Genomic DNA, 16,986 nt, shown 5'->3' with positions numbered 1-16,986 from the left:
CTTGAATAAGAGAGAGGACACCATGCTGAATGTTAAACAAGAGCACCGCATTGCAGGTGCAGACCGCTCATCTATTTTCTTTTTAAAGGTGAAGGGACTCTCATTTTCAATCACAAAGGAGGGAGGGGTGGAGCTAAGAGGGGTGTATAGTGTGATAGTGTGGGGGCGTGGACATTTATTACATTATCTTCCAAAAATGCCAAAAAAAATTCGGGGGGGGGGGGGGGGGGGGGGGGGGGGGGGGGGGGGGTTCAAGGATTCTTGGGTGCGATGGTTGGACGGTATTTCAAACATAAGATAATAAAAATAAATATTTGTGTTTTTTAACCGTTTCAAAATAAAATTATTTGGGGGGGGGTGGGGGGGGGGGGGGTGGTATAGTATAGAGTGAGGGTGTGGTGGTCATTTGTGAGATGATCTTAAAAAAAAAAAAAAAAAAAATTAGGGTGGGGAATTCCGGGGGGTGGGGGGGGGAGAGGGGGGGGGTATTCTTGGGTGCGATGGTTGGACGGTATTTCAAACATAAAATAATAAAAATAAATATTTGTGTTTTTTAACCATTTCCAAACAAATAAATTGGGGGGTGGGGTGGGTGGGGGGGGTGGTATAGTATAGTGTGAGGGTGTGGTGGTCATTTGTGAGATGATCTTAAAAAAAAAAAAAAGGGGGGGGGGCATTCGGGGGAGGGGGGGGGATTCGGGGGGGGGGGGGGGGGTATAGTATAGTGTGAGGGTGTGGTGGTCATTTGTGAGATGATCTTAAAAGAAAACTACAAAAAAATACAAAAAATTACAGGGGGATTCGGGGGGGGGGGGGTGGTGGGGGGGTATAGTATAGTGTGAGGGTGTGGTGGTCACATTTGTGAGATGATCTAAAAAAAAAAAAAAATTGGGGGGGGGGGGAATTCGGGGGGGGAGGGGGGGTGGGGGGTATTCTTGGGTGCGATGGTTGGACGGTATTTCAAACATAAAATAATAAAAAGAAATGTTTGTGTTTTTTAACTGTTAAAAAAAAAACATTTGGGGGTGTGGGGGCGTATAGTATAGTGTGAGGGTGTGGGGTCATTTGTGAGATGATCCTAAAAAATAAAAAATATTTAGGGGGGGGGGGGATTCGGGGTGGGGGGAGGGCACGGGGGATGGTTTGGGTGGAGTCAATTGTGGTATGTCAGGTAAGAGTAGTTTTGTCAAAGTATCAATCAAATCTAATCATAAATAAAGAAGTTATGGCATTTTTAGCAAAATTTTATAATTTGACCTTGAGAGTCAAGGTCATTCAAAGGTCAAGGTAAAATTCAACTTGCCAGGTACAGTTACCTCATGATAGCATGAAAGTATTTGAAGATTGAAAGCAATAGCCTTGATACTTAAGAAGTAAAGTGGATCGAGACACAAAATTTAACCATATATTCAAAGTTACTAAGTCAAAAAAGGGCCATAATTCCGTAAAAATGACAACCAGAGTTATGCAACTTGTCCTTTTACTGTACCCTTATGATAGTTTGCGAGTGAGCCAAGTATGAAAGCAATATCTATGATAGTTTAGGGGTAAAGTGGACCTAAACACAAAACTTAACCAAATTTTAAATTTTCTAAGTATAAATAGGGCACATAATTCTGTCAAAATGCCATTCAGAGTTACATTACTTTGCCTGCACAGTCCCCTTATGATAGTTAATAAGTGTTGCAAGTATGAAAGCAATAGCTTTGATACTTAAGGAATAAAATGGACCTAAACACAAAACTTAACCAAAATTTTCAATTTTCTAAGTATACACGCCAGAGTTATCTAACTTTGCCTGCCCAGTCCCCTCATGATAGTAAGTAAGTGTACCAAGATATGCAATAGCATTGATACTTTCTGAGAAAAGTGGACCTAAACGCAAAACTTAACCGGACGCCGACGCCAACGCAGACGCCAAGGTGATGACAATAGCTCATAATTTTTTTTTTAAATAGATGAGCTAAAAACACACTAAGTGACCCTGTGACCTAGTTCTTGACCCGGCAAGGCCCATGTTCAAACTTGGCCTCAAGATCATCTAGATACAACTTCTGACCAAGTTTGGTGAAGATCGGATGAAAACTACTTGAATGAGAGGACGGACAACATGTTGAATGTTTAAAACGCACTAAGTGACCCCGTGACCTAGTTTTTGACCCGGCAAGGCCCATGTTCGAACTTGGTCCAGAATTCATGTAGATACAACTTCTGACCAAGTTTGGTGAAGATCAGATGAAAACTACTTGAATTAGAGAGCGGACACTTAATACGGACCGACAGACAGACTGACCAACGAACCAACCGACCGACAAGTTCACTCCTACATACCCCCCTACACTTCGTTTGTGGGGGTATAATGACGTTACACATAGTATTTATTTATATCATAAATAAAGTATATTAAGTATGTACTATCTAGTAATATCATAAAACAAGTGTGTTACTATATATTACTAGATATTATCAGATATCGAATAGAGATTGGAATTCAAATAATTGATCTTCTCATTGTATCGTTCCTCCTGAAAATCTAACAGTAATCACTCTTGTCATCTTTACAGTATTGATAATTGATTTGTTGAGTTTCTGCGTCAAAGTCTACGACATTATCAGGTTCAGCAGTCTCCTGCTCATCTGAGGTACCTTCAATTAATAGATGATCAATCACTTGAGTCTCGACAAATTTGTTTTGCCAATATTCTCAATATAATAGCATCAGTACCAGGTAATACTTTGGTAAGAAACCCCAGCATATCAGGTAAATCTCACAATACAAAATATAAAGACAATAAAATAGTTGTGAAATAATCTTTTGGAAAGAAGAAAACAATATTTTGAAAACGAAATCACTCTGAAAACAATTATACGTCAACGTTATTTTCGCTTCGCATTGCTGTTTACATTGAAGAGATTTGACCTCTAACATATGCGAGCACCTTGCTGCATGGTCCCGGCTCTAGCATTTTGCGAATTGACATGCACATATGAGCGTGGAACTAGTACTTTATAAATATCCGTTTGGAAATTTCCAAACGCTGTCACGGAATATACCGAGTTGCAACAGTTTGTATTTCAGATACATCGGAACACCGTTTCTACGTTCAGAATATTTTATGAATATAGTATCGCGTGATCTGAGTTATTTCGGAAAATAAAGTGTATAACCAAACATGTGCGAGTTATTCTTATTGGAGGACACAAATAGATCCAAAACATAAAAACGACACTGGTATTAACGTATTTAGCTCTACATGTTTTGATGGCAAATATTGGAATCCCACGGAGCATCAGACGATGATTATTAAAGATATTTATTATATTTTTTGGAGTCGGACATTTTGGTCCGACGGAATTGCAAAATCAATCGGACCATGTCATAATCTTTCAGATATGTCCGTCGGTCAGAAGAAGTTTGGTGTTGTCTGAATTAATCAAGTGTAACATAGGATAGTTCATAAAACTCCATGCAGTCTGTATCAACTCTATTAAGTGGAATGAAGAGAAGTGAAGCCAACATAAAATAAAATGTAATTACCAAAAAAGATACAGGCAGCCAGGAACATTCAGTGAAAACTTAAATACATTTATTATCATTATAAAATTCAGGCAAAGATGCTGCTTTGACATTTTTTTATAAAAGTGTATTATTGTAAACAAGAGATGTGTTTGTCAGAAACACAATGCCCCCTACTGCGCCGCATTGAAATAAAATTTCTATTTATCATTTGGCAGGTGTAGAAATCATCTCCCTTTAAAGGTTATTACTTCCCTTGAATGTTGTTCAATCCAACCGCAGGGGGGGGGGGGGGGGGGGAGAGGGTCTCACAGTCAATTATGACCATGTAAGACATCACTGACAACCAAGGCCTGTGGTTTAAAAGAGATCAAGTATGTAATGAACCGCAAAGAAATTATATAGAGGATATTTGTTGGATCCGGTGGATTATCGATTTTAATTCACGAGTGATCATAGAAAATAATATTTTCACGAGTGGCACAGCCACGAGTGAAAATATATGTTTTCTATGATCACGAGTGAATTAAAGTCGATAATCCACCGAATCCAACAAATTTTCTTTTTATTTAATGCATTTTTCACAGTTTATATACATTGTTCAAGAGTTTAACTAACGAATTTTGCTGGGATAATGACGTCATTTCGTCAAAAAAATGACGTCATTTCACAGTAAACAATGAAAATTATCGATAATTCTCACTGATAATTTTCACTGTTTGAAACAGTGAAATTATCAGTTTTAATTCACTGATATTTCTCTATAAACCACCGGAAAGCATTAAATAAAATTATATCTTTAAAAAAACAAAACAATAAATAATCAAAATTATAAATCTGTACAGTAACTGTGAAAAGAACTTCAATGCTTGGTAAGGAAATATATAATATGAGATTTATAATTATATAAATTACTTCTCTTGAAAATTATTGTCTGTAACAAATCTCTATTTTTAGTGGCAAATAATTAAAAGCCACTACCGTGAATGTAGATTCACCACACAAAATGTGTAGCTCCATGAGAAACACATGCGTGCCGCATATATATAGTGGCTATGTTCAATATTTAATAATTTTCTCCCTTTTTAAAGCTTATTACTTCCCTTAAATCTGTATTTTTTACCGTAGACCGTAAAGGATGACCTTGACCTTGAACCACAATGTTTTTGTCAGTAACACAATGCCGCCTACTGCGCCGCTTTGATTTATTTAACAAAAAATATATACGTGGGCGGGTCAGATAACTATGTCCATTTAAAGCTTATTACTTCCCTTGACTTTGTTTTTCTACCCTAGACCTTGAAGGATGATGTTCAGCTCCATGAGATACACATGCATGCCAAATATCAAGGTGCTATCTTGAATAATGCAAAAGTTATGGCCAACGTTAAAGTTTTTTTTCGGACGGACGCACAGACACACTGACTGACGGACAGTTCAACTGCTATATGCCGCCCTACCGAGGGCATAAAAATCATGATTTGCATTTGACAAGATTGTACCCATGAGTACCAACCATTTATTTTCAAAGGGAAAATATTATTAAATGTTTCATTTTAATGTGACTTCAGTTAAGATTTTTTTTTAAGGAGTAACGTGTATATAGATTCTGGCCCTGGTTATTAATTTGATCTCTACCTGTGTTCCGCAGTGGTCAACAAACATTACAAGTACATTACCTGTGGTTTCAGCAGACATCAAAACCCTGAAAACATTAATTCCACTCAACAACCTCACAATCTCTATATCCAAATCAAGAAATAACTCATTAACAATTGACTGATTACTATTCAACTAACCTCAAAATCATTATTCTTCATATCAGTGCAATTTGTCTTAGGGCATTTCCTCTCAGCTGTCAAGCAAGGCTCTCAAAAGTAGCTGTACACCATTTCAACATCTGTAATCATTAACATTATGCATTATTGACCAATTAAAAATCAATATTTCTTATACAAGTTGTCCCATTGATGCAGCTGTCAATTTCAGTGTAATTGATTGAATAACCTTTTAAGAGCACATGGCAAAACTATACATTATGCATTTAATTATCAGCAAGATTTTTCTACCAATGTACAAATGTAATGTAACCATTCATAATCTGTTAATTAAGTGTGCTGGAATACTTTACTGGTCAAAGGCTATAATTATAATAGACAAGGGATATTGTAAACATGATAATGTTAATGTTAATTCACATTTTAATAAAATAACACCCAAAAATAGGTAGGTTTTTCATGAAATTTCTATGACTTTTTATATGAGGTTATTCATGAAGGCACTCAATTTAGCATTTATTATGTCTGCTCTGTTTATCAGCTTGATTCATCACTAAGAAGTGCAGGACCTCCACGAGGCCTCCATCAAGTTGAGTTTGTGCCCATGGTGCACAGGTCAACTAAAATTGTCAGCACAGTTTGGCATGACCTTGTAATGAAAAGCTAGTAACTGCTGTATTTGTGTAAATAAGTGCTGAAATCCATAGAACATTTACCGTATTCACAAAAATGGTTTTCTGCAACAAAATGAACGCTTTTATATATAGTTTGATAAAATAGGACAAAATATTATCATTTACACAGTTTTTTTTTATTATGGTCGTATTAGTCCTTGACCAGTAAGTGTATTGCATTAAACACAATGGAATAATAATTTTTATTAAAATTAAGCAAACAGTAGAAATAGTTATATTATTGATTACCCATACAGATTAAAATGTAAACGAATAAGAGAACATTCATTAAGGATAAAAAATATATTGTTATGTTTCATTACCATTACCAGTGAGCACTACTGTTAAGGTTATATCAAATGTCAATAAAAATTGAGGACACATCACAATCATCTTCCCACACATGACATGAATACAGTGAACAAGGCACTCATTCATAGGATTTCATGTCAGATTAACCCATGTCGGTGTTTTTAACATGAAAGCATGCTCGAATCAGTTTATTGTTATTTTCTCTGATCAATGCAAACTATATAGCAATACAATAATTACATTGTACTTCTGGATTGATAGTTCCTTTAAAGCAAGGTTTCGCTATAATTGAACTTAACAGTGTGGTGTAATTTCGAGCAAAATAGTCATATATTTATGATAGTTTCAAAATAAATGTGTGCCTATTGTCTCAGTAAGTGAAATTTGAATTGTTTATTTCCATACAGAAAATCTACTATATATACATATCAAATCCACTCATAAATATAAATACACATGTACGATAAATATTAACCCATTTGTGCCTAGCGTCAAGAAAAAAGGCCTTGGTAAACAGCGTAGACCAAGATGAGACGCCGCATGATCCAATTTAGAAGGATGGAAGAGTCCACTAGGCATAAATGGGATAACTTTTCGCTTATAACCCTGCTTGGTAAACTTGCAACAATGGTATTACGTTTTATTGTAAAATAACCTTAGAAACCATGGAAACCCCACAGAAGTGGATATATTTAACAGCAAATACCACTACAAACAGAATGAGAAGATTTGCAGAGGTCAATAACACAAATTGTTGCTTGCCAACAGTTGACCAGTGAGAGATACGTTATCATGTCGTTATGAAAAGATTGTGACAAAAAACAAAATTATCCATTATTTAAAAAGTTGTAGTGAGGTATTCTTGTTTTGTATATTATGATAAATTATAGTAAAATGCATGAATATATTTTGTTATTTCCATAATTGTATTGTTATTAAAGGAAAATATCAATTGTATTTCCAAAAACAAAAACATATCAAGTCCATTTGGCATCCTAATGCTTTATTTACATAAATTTTACTACATGAACAATTGAAAACTGTGCCATGTCCTTGCTTTTATAATTTTATAAAAATATTTTTTATGTTTAGTTCATTCAGAAAAAAAGAGAAATCAGCATACACACAGTAAAGTAAAAAGATAAGCTTTATAAAATATCTTTATTTTGAAACTCAAAGGTATTATTAAAGGACATAATAAAGATTTAGTCATTGTTTTTTGTGTGTGGTAATTTTAAAAAAATACTAAAATGGGCAAAGAAGATTACTTGTGTCACACATAGTTAAAGCATACCGGTAGTTATAATTTAACTAAGTTTAGAAACCTCCTTCAAAATTTATAATATTGACCCATTATAACAGCATGTAAGCAGCACACCCTGAAATGTTAGCATGTTTTATGGCCTTAAGAATAGACTTGGTTAATAACAAGAATGAGGATCATGTTTGAGTGAGTAATTTGAACAAATCTGGGAATATTAAAGAGACAAGTACTCAGAACACCTTTTTTCTTATTCATATTTATTTAGCTAATTGCCTAACCATTGCATTTCAAGACGCTGTGTTTAATGAACGCATATGCCCCTAGTGGAAGCATGTAATTATTGCTTCTTTGACATATTTTAGTTTAAGTCCAAAAGAAGTACAATGTCAAGGTAAAAGGAGGTCAGGTGATGTGATTGTGTTGATAGTGTTCAAAGAGATAATCAATGCAAGTATAGAAGCTTTTAGGAGGCATTTTCGAGTGAAGACGGAAGGTGTTAATAAATTAATCTTGGCCCAAATACAGTTGAATCTCAAGGTGAGTTGATGAAGCTTTGTAGGCAGAAGTATTGATGCTGGGCAAATTAAGGGTTTGGGTTAACATTGTACAGATGCTGGGGGCATAAAATAAACAAATATTTTCAAATGGAGTCAGGACAGGGCTATATTTTTTTCAACCTGAAAGTCTCTAACTTTGCAATATTCTTTTCAAAGAAATTATGGTTACACCGCAATTTTTAAAAATGCACAGCAATGGGAGTAATATGGTCAGGCTATCATGATTCTAAGTTTTTGCTTCTTCCAGACTTATGTTGATCGAGGAATATTTCATAACCATGTACCCTTTTTATAACCAAATTTTCCTGCAATGTATACAACCAAAATTTACCATATCTATCTAAAGTGTTGCTTCTGTTGATATGGACAATTGAGAGATGAACCTATTGCAAGCTTGAATAAAACTACCAGTATGTTAAACATGAATTAATATTATTATCATGAAAACAAAAAGCTTGTCTTTTTTTGCCAAAAACAAAGCCCAAAGCAAGAATTGCACCTAGTTTTATTTGAATATCCCCTGGCTAAGGTGTATCATGTTAAGTAGATTATTTGTAACGAATTTACAAAGACACAATCTGGGACCCATTGTTTTCAGTTTGGACCCATTGTTTCAAAATATGCGAGTCCCAGGGACTCATTGATGTAGATTTCAAAATGAATCACTGTGGACCTCTACCTTTTGATGAGGTTTGACGTCACTGGGGTCAAGGTCACCAAGGCTAATAATAGATTTTTCAGTCACACTTTTGCTACAGTTTCTCATAGCACCTTCAATACTTTACCAATCTCTCTCATATTTGGCATGTAGGTACATTGCATGGACCTACAAAATACAATTTCCCCTATGGTCAAAAGGTTTACAACTTCAATACAGATTTAGTGTAACAACACTCATACTGTATTTAAGGTGTACAGCCTTTTCGCCTTGTTTTTTCTCCAAACAGGGAGAGCTTTTTCCACAAATTCATTCCGGGCAAAATTGCACGACTTCACTCTCATGAGTTTGTCTTGTTTCCCTACAGCTAACCTGTTCCTGAATTTGGTCAAGACATTATTCTGTATAGAAAACCCCCTCTCACATCCTGCAGTATAAACAGCAGATGTCTGTGTTGTTATATGTACTTACATTCCACTAAACATAGGACGGAATACTGTACGATCTGTATCACTATTATGTATGTAGCGTATAAAAATAAAAGATGCTATTTATTTCAGAACTTGCAAATTTTAATTGTAAAAAAAAACAACACTGCTCAATTAATCCAGAAAAGTCTAATAACATCGCTTTACTATACAGACATGTGCAAAACAATATACCCCCTCTTCTTCGAAGGGGGGCATAATAATAACTGTCTGCGCTCACAATAGACCAACACAAACTGTGTTTTCTGCCGTTTATTCTTTATATTTAAACCACATGGTTTACATCGAGGCTGCGTTATCGATAAATATCTACACAGCGAGTTGTTGACTTCCAAAACCTTTTTCGGTCTTATTTTTTTTGTTTACCATCCGGGACAGCCAATTAATCGTCCAACGAACTTTTAACGAAACGCTGTAACTGATTGGATAATTGATATATTTCAACCAATCAAAATGCGCGTACTACATTCCCAATGTAGTAATGTGACTTCTGTTCTACTTTTCAAAACGGTGTTGACATGTGTTTTGCTTATATCCACGAATCGTACTCGCTATCATGTACAACTTTGACGATGTTGAAAATCGGAGTTTTTAAACAATGCGTCCCGAGAACGCACATGTTTGAGAAAGATGCGTCCCCAGAAAAAAACATGCGTCTGGCACGCGGGACACACAGCAAAATGAATCACTGGGTCCATGCAAGGTACATACATGCCAAATATGAAAGAGACCGGTAAAGTATTGAAGGTGCTATGAGAAACTGTAACAAAAGTGTGACGGAAAAATCTATTATTAGCCTCGGTGACCTTGACCCCAGTGACCTCAAATCTCATCAAAAGGTAGAGATCCATGCAAGGTACGTACATGCCAAATATGAAAGAGATCTGTAAAGTATTGAAGGTGCTACATGTATGAGAAACTGTAACAAAAGTGTGATGGAAAAATCCAATATTAGCCTCGGTGACCTTGACCCCAGTGACCTCAAACCTCATCAAAAGGTTGAGGTCCACAGGGCTCACGCTGGGCTCAAATTTTAGGGAGAAGTGACTTCTCCCTGGACACTGATTTAGGGAGAAGTGAGGAGACTCTAGGGAGAAGTGGAGAGACTCGGACACAAGGGTTTGCATGTAGGGCGTTACAACACACATAATATGTGTATCACATTATTGAAGTATACCACTGTAGTACACATAATTATATTTATTTTGTGTATCTTAATTTTTCCAGCAGTTCTAATTAACCAAGTAATAATAGACATGACAGATAAATAACTAAAATTTTACTAGCTCTATATTCAATCCATTTTTATGTAAATTACTAAATATCATATCATAATAATCAGACTAAAGTATTTCAAAGATAATATGTTTATGAAGCAGTAGATAACATAAGCTTAATAAAACTGTCAGACCAGATAAATATTTATGTTTGAAATATGACAAGTCACATTTAACATATGCTTTCTTATTAATTATTTGTTATTTTTTATAGTCTTTCCAATTGCAATTTCATGTGAATACAATTCGAAATATGATAAACCACATCGTCCGCATCACCCCACCTGTATTCTGCATTCTATTTCTTCTTTAAGAACTTCGAAATTAAATTATAATTGACGAAAAATAATGTATCCGAAAACGACAGTAAATTGTACGCATTACACACATTAAACAAATTGTGCATATCGTTTGACAGCAAAAAAAAAGAAAATCGGAAACCTAGCAAATACGTAATTAATATACAAATTAATTGACATATTGCTTTACAATAGCATAGTTTGTGGGTAAAAAACAATTTAATTATCACCTTTTAATTTCAAACGATAATCAGCAGAAAGGTGTAACATCATCGACATAGATCTAATTATTTAATTATCATCCTTTTGTTAATTCAGATCGATAGTCGGTAGAATGTTAAGTGATCAACTTAGAAATAATTTTTTTATTGTTAGGCTCCTTTTTATTTGTTTATCTTTAAATACGACGTTTGCCATCGGCCGCTATAGTGTTGTCAGACGACAATATCAACTGTGTATTTCCAAGTATACAGTGTCTGTGCATGAATGACCCAATATTATGTGTGAGCGAACTTGATTGGCCAGCTACCATGTGACTTGAATGCTGACTTAACCAATATCTATCGCCGATTAGATAAGTTAGGGGGTTGGGAGAATCGGGGCAGGGTTTACCTCAAATTACCTGTTGCTCAATTGCGACACGCTCCGGGCTGCGACAGTGTGTATTGGAAAATTGAGTCAGACCTTGACATCGAGAAAACCAGATGTAAACAAATTCTGATAAGAGGGAGACTGGAAGTCGCTTTTTATCTACAATTTCTTAAATTTTAGGCGACGTTTGGCGTAAGAAAGTGACTTAGTCGCTCACGTCGCCCCCTAGCATGAGCCCTGGGTCTATGCAAGGTACGTACATGCCAAAAATGAAAGAGATCGGTAAAGTATTGAGGGTGCTATGAGAAACTATAACAAAAGTGTGACAGAAAAATCTAATTTTAGCCTCGGTGATCTCGACCCCAGTGATCTCAAACCTCATCAAAAGGTAGAGGTCCATGCAAGGTACGTACATGCCAAATACAAAAGAGATTGGTAAAGAATTGAAGGTGCTATGAGAAACTGTAACAAAAGTGTGACGGAAAAATCTATTATTAGCCTCGGTGACCTTGAGCCCAGTGACCTCAAACCTCATCAAAAGGTAGAGGTCAATGCAAGGTACCTACATGCCAAATATGAAAGAGATTGGTAAAGTATTGAAGGCGCTATGAGAAATGGTAACAAAAGTGTGACAGAAGTAAGGAAGTAGGGAAGTATGGAAGTAAGGACAAACTGGCAACTATATGCTCCGCCAAAATTTTATTTCGGGGAGCATAAAAAGTTAGTGTCAAGCCCTGCCCAGAGGCGCATCAGGGTTGGTAATGGGGCCATGCATAATTAAGATTGACAATATTGTCATAAGAGAAGTTAAGTATCAATTTGAAGTGAATCAGTGTAGAAATGAAGAAATTATAGTAAAAGGCAATTTTGGGTGGGTGTGGTCTATGTGGGCGGGGTGTCCCAGGGTTGATAATTGGGCCATGCATAGTTGAGATTGACCGTATTGTCATTAAGAGATTCAGTATCAATTTGAAGTGAATCGGTGTAGAAATGAAGTAATTATAGTACAAAAGGCAATTTTGGGTAGGGTGTGGTCTATGTCACTAGTATGTGGGCGGGGCGCCCCAGGGTTGTTAATGGGGCTATGCATAGTTGAGTTTGACCGTATTGTCATAAGAGAGGTTCAATATCAATTTGAAGTAAATCAGTGTAGAAATGAAGAAGTTAATGTAAAATAACCTAAAAAAATGAGTGAAAATCTTTGACCCGGCCCACCCCAACCCCCATAACTTTTGACCCAGGGGTCAGATCAAAACTCCAAATAGTGCAGGGCCGCATATAAACGGACTGCCAGAGCCTTTGATAATTTTTGCTATGGCGGCTGTCAGTCCATATGCACCCCTTCATAAACATGGGTGCAGTTCAGCGCAGAGAATCCGTGAGCTTCACTAAACAGACGTCGTTCGAGACAAATTGAGGAAAATAGTAAATAAACTTCATAAACATATTAAATTTACCTGAATGGCAACCTACGGATGTTATCCTTTGCATGCACCCTATAAAAACACTGACGATGTTTCAACACACTTTTCTCGCTGACATTTTTATGTTTAAATTTGAAACAGTGTATTCTGTTTCGAATACCACATCGTTATTGACTTTATAGGCTGGAGCACATAACCTGACTTGCAAAATATTGGTGTACTGCGACCTAACCAATATTGGGTCAATTTTCAAATATGGCGGATACAGCATAGCAAAATTAAGTCAATAAAAAGCAATTATTTATTGCTGTAATGGTACCATTCCTATGAGTTTGTGGTTTAGACCGGTAAGCTTTGATAAGATCTTTTACAGTCAGAGCTCCAGATAAGAATTTGTGAAATTAGAAACGGTACTGCCACTGACAGAAAGAAAAGGAGTAACACTGAAAATCAATTAGTACCTGTACTACCATATCCAAAATTACAGGTAGTACTGTACTACCTGTGTTCTTGGATATTGAAGGGTGTATAACTGACTTTACAGAAACATTTGCAGCAATTATAAAAGGGCTGTTTGTAAAACATGCATGCCCCCCATATGGGCTCTCAGTTGTAGTGACCGCCATTTTGTAAATATTTTTTTTGTCACTGTGACCTTGACCTTTGACCTAGTGACCTGAAAATCAATAGGGTTCATCTGCCAGTCATGATCAATGTACCTATGAAGTTTCATGATCCTAGGCATAAGCGTTCTTGAGTTATCATCCGGAAACCATTTTACTATTTCGGGTCACCGTGACCTTGACCTTTGACCTAGTGACCTGAAAATCAATAGGTGTCATCTGCCATTCATGATCAAACTACCTATCAAGTTTCATGATCCTAGGCATAAGCGTTCTTGAGTTATCATCCGGAAACCATTTTACTATTTCGGGTCACCGTGACCTTGACCTTTGACCTGAAAATCAATAGGGGTCATCTGCGAGTCATGATCAATCTACCTATCAAGTTTCATGATCCTAGGCATACACGTTCTTGAGTTATCATCCGGAAACCATTTTAATATTTCGGATCACCGTGACCTTGACCTTTGACCTAGTGACCTCAAAATCAATAGGGATCATCTGCGAGTCATGGTCAATCTACCTATCAAGTTTCATGATCCTAGGCATAAGCGTTCTTGACTTATCATCCGGAAACCATTTTACTATTTCGGGTCACCGTGACCTTGACCTTTGACCTAGTGACCTCAAAATCAATAGGGGTCATCTGCGAGTCATGATCAATCTACCTATCAAGTTTCATGATCCTAGGCATAAGCGTTCTTGAATTATCATCCGGAAACCATTTTACTATTTCGGGTCACAGTGACCTTGACCTTTGACCTAGTGACCTCAAAATCAATAGGGGTCATCTGCGAGTCATGATCAATATACCTATGAAGTTTCATGATCCTAGGCCTAAGCGTTCTTGAGTTATCATCCGGAAACCACCTGGTGGACGGACCGACCGACAGACCGACCGACCAACCGACCGACCGACATGTGCAAAGCAATATACCCCCTCTTCTTCGAAGGGGGGAATAATAAATATATGTAGCTTCCTAAACAGTTACTGTATTAGGTTTTCCATTCTGAATTATGATGCTAATACAACTACACATTAAAACTCATGACTAATACTATTTCTTCATTTTTCTTGACAAGAAAACACAAGCCAACTAGTAAGCTAAGTAAATGAACACTTATTTCACCGTCTCATCTGTTTCCCATCGTGTTTTCTAACGTTTTACGCCACCGATGCAATCAAATCGTTTAATATTGGGGCCACAATGTCTTTTTCTGGGTTTACAGATTTAATGTCAGGATGGTTAGATGACACCCTATGTAGTCATTATATGACAACAAAGTGTTGTTTTGAGCCGCTTTTGGTTAAGCCGGCATTCAATTGACCAGTCGCCAAATTATCGATCGCTCCGCCCACATAGTCACGTGGTCAAGTGATTAGAAAACTCCGACAAGCAGATCGCAATTATAGCGGATTACGTGAGGGAAATTCTATATTTGTAATGATGTATTATGCTCTTTTCTATAAAATAAATTATTAAAGCCGCACACTTACCTAAACTGCTTTTGTAAAACGTTAATACAACCATAAAAACTTTAGAGAGAAATGGCGTAATCAAAATAAATGAGTTAACGGCAGACTGAATATCAGAAACGTTTCTTATACATATTATATAGGGAGGTGATGAAAAATCTGTTGTAAAAATGAGCATTTATTTCATATTGATTTTGAACTTGTATTCAACTGTCTGACAGTGAACCCGGTGGCTATTCATATATAATTTTGAAAATATTTTTTTTTTAATGCAAATGACATATCCATATCATGATGGGTTTTTTTGTTTATTAAAAATGTTTAGATCTTTGTTTTATTGTGTTATTTTTAAAAAGACACCGATTTTTTTATTTGGATATCAATTAAATTTTGATTGTAACTATAATTTAATACAGGCCTAATTTCGTGGTTTCATTAACAGATAGTCTAATATGCATTTTATTTCATTTATGTTTAATGCGAACCTGTTACATTTCACTATCAAACAAGAGCACCGCCTTGCGGGTGCAGACCGCTCATCTATTTTCTTTTTAAAAGTGAAGGGACTCTCATTTTCAATCACAAAGGAGGGAGGAGTGGAGTGAAGAGGGGTGTATAGTGTGGGGTTGTGGACATTTATTACATTATCTTCCAAAAAAGCGAAAAAAAAAAAAAAATCAAAAAATCGGGGGGGGGGGGGGGGGGGGGGGGGGGTTTGGGTGCGATGGTTGGACGGTATTTCAAACATAACCGTTTTAAACAAAAAATGGGGGGGGGGTATAGTGTGAGGGTGTGGTGATAATTTGTGAGATGATCTTAAAAAAAAAAAAAAAAAAAAAAAAAAAATCAAAAAAAAAATTGGGGGGGGGGGGTGGGGGGGATGGGGGTATAGTGTGAGGGTGTGGTGGTCATTTGTGAGATGATCTTAAAAAAAAAAAAAAAAAATAGGGGGGGGGAGGGGGAGGGGGGGAGGGCACGGGGGATGGTTTGGGTGAAGTCTATTGTGGTATGTCAGGTAAGAGTAGTTTCATCAAAGTATCAATCAAATCTAATCATAAATAAAGAAGTTATGGCAATTTTAGCAAAATTTAATAATTTGACCTTGAGAGTCAAGGTCATTCAAAGGTCAAAGTAAAATTCAAGTTGCCAGGTACAGTAACCTCATGATAGCATGTAAGTATTTGAAGTTTGAAAGCAATAGCCTTGATACTTCGAGTGGATCGAAACACAAAATTTAACCATATATTAAAAGTTACTAAGTCAAAAAAGGGCCATAATTCCATAACAATGACAACCAGAGTTATGCAACTTGTCCTTTTACTGTACCGTTATGATAGTTTGTGAGTGTTCCAAGTATGAAAGCAATATCTATGATACTTTAGGGGTAAAGTGGACCAAAACATAAATCTTAACCAAATTTTAAATTTTCTAAGTATAAAGGGCCCATAATTCCGTCCAAATGCCAGTCAGAGCTACATAACTTTGCCTGCACCGTCCCCTTATGATAGTTCATAAATCTTGCAAGTATGAAAGCAATAGCTTTGATACTGTAGGAATAAAGTGGACCTAAACACAAAACTTAATCAAATTTTCAATTTTCTAAGTATAAAAAGGGCACATAATTCTGTCAAAATGCCAGTCAGAGTTACATTACTTTGCCTGCACAGTCCCCTTATGATAGATGAGTAAGTGTTGCAAGTATGAAAGCAATAGCTTTGATGCTTAAGGAATAAAATGGACCTAAACACAAAACTTAACCAAAATTGTCAATTTTCTAAGTATAAAAAGGGCACATAATTCTGTCAAAATGCATGCCAGAGTTATCTAACTTTGCCTGCCCAGTCCCCTCATGATAGTAAGTAAGTGTACCAAGTTTGAATGCAATAGCATTGATACTTACTGAGAAAAGTGGAACTAAACGCAAAACTTAACCAAAATTTTCAATTTTTTAAGTATAAAAAGGGCACATAATTGTGTCAAAATGCACGCCAGAGTTATCTAACTTTGCCTGCCCAGTCCCCTCATGATAGTAAGTAAGTGTACCAAG

At 36.3% G+C, this 16,986-nt stretch overlaps 1 protein-coding gene across 3 annotated transcripts in view; it reads right to left on the bottom strand.

The window, feature by feature from the left end:
- LOC127876651 (peptidyl-glycine alpha-amidating monooxygenase B-like) overlaps nucleotides 1-16,986 on the bottom strand; it is an 82,960-nt gene that overhangs the window by 62,322 nt on the left and 3,652 nt on the right. Inside the window, exon 1 of one of the 3 annotated variants that reach the window (XM_052421987.1) lies at nucleotides 5,317-5,411. The exons of the other annotated variants lie outside the window; for them this stretch is intronic. The gene's annotated coding sequence lies outside the window, so the exon portion shown is untranslated. Of the gene's footprint in view, nucleotides 1-5,316; nucleotides 5,412-16,986 lie in introns of those variants that run through there. 3 annotated transcript variants of the gene reach the window in all.

This window comes from Dreissena polymorpha, chromosome 4, assembly GCF_020536995.1.
Source record: "Dreissena polymorpha isolate Duluth1 chromosome 4, UMN_Dpol_1.0, whole genome shotgun sequence".
NCBI lineage: Eukaryota > Metazoa > Mollusca > Bivalvia > Myida > Dreissenidae > Dreissena > Dreissena polymorpha.
This window is presented reverse-complemented; position numbering and strand designations above follow the sequence as displayed.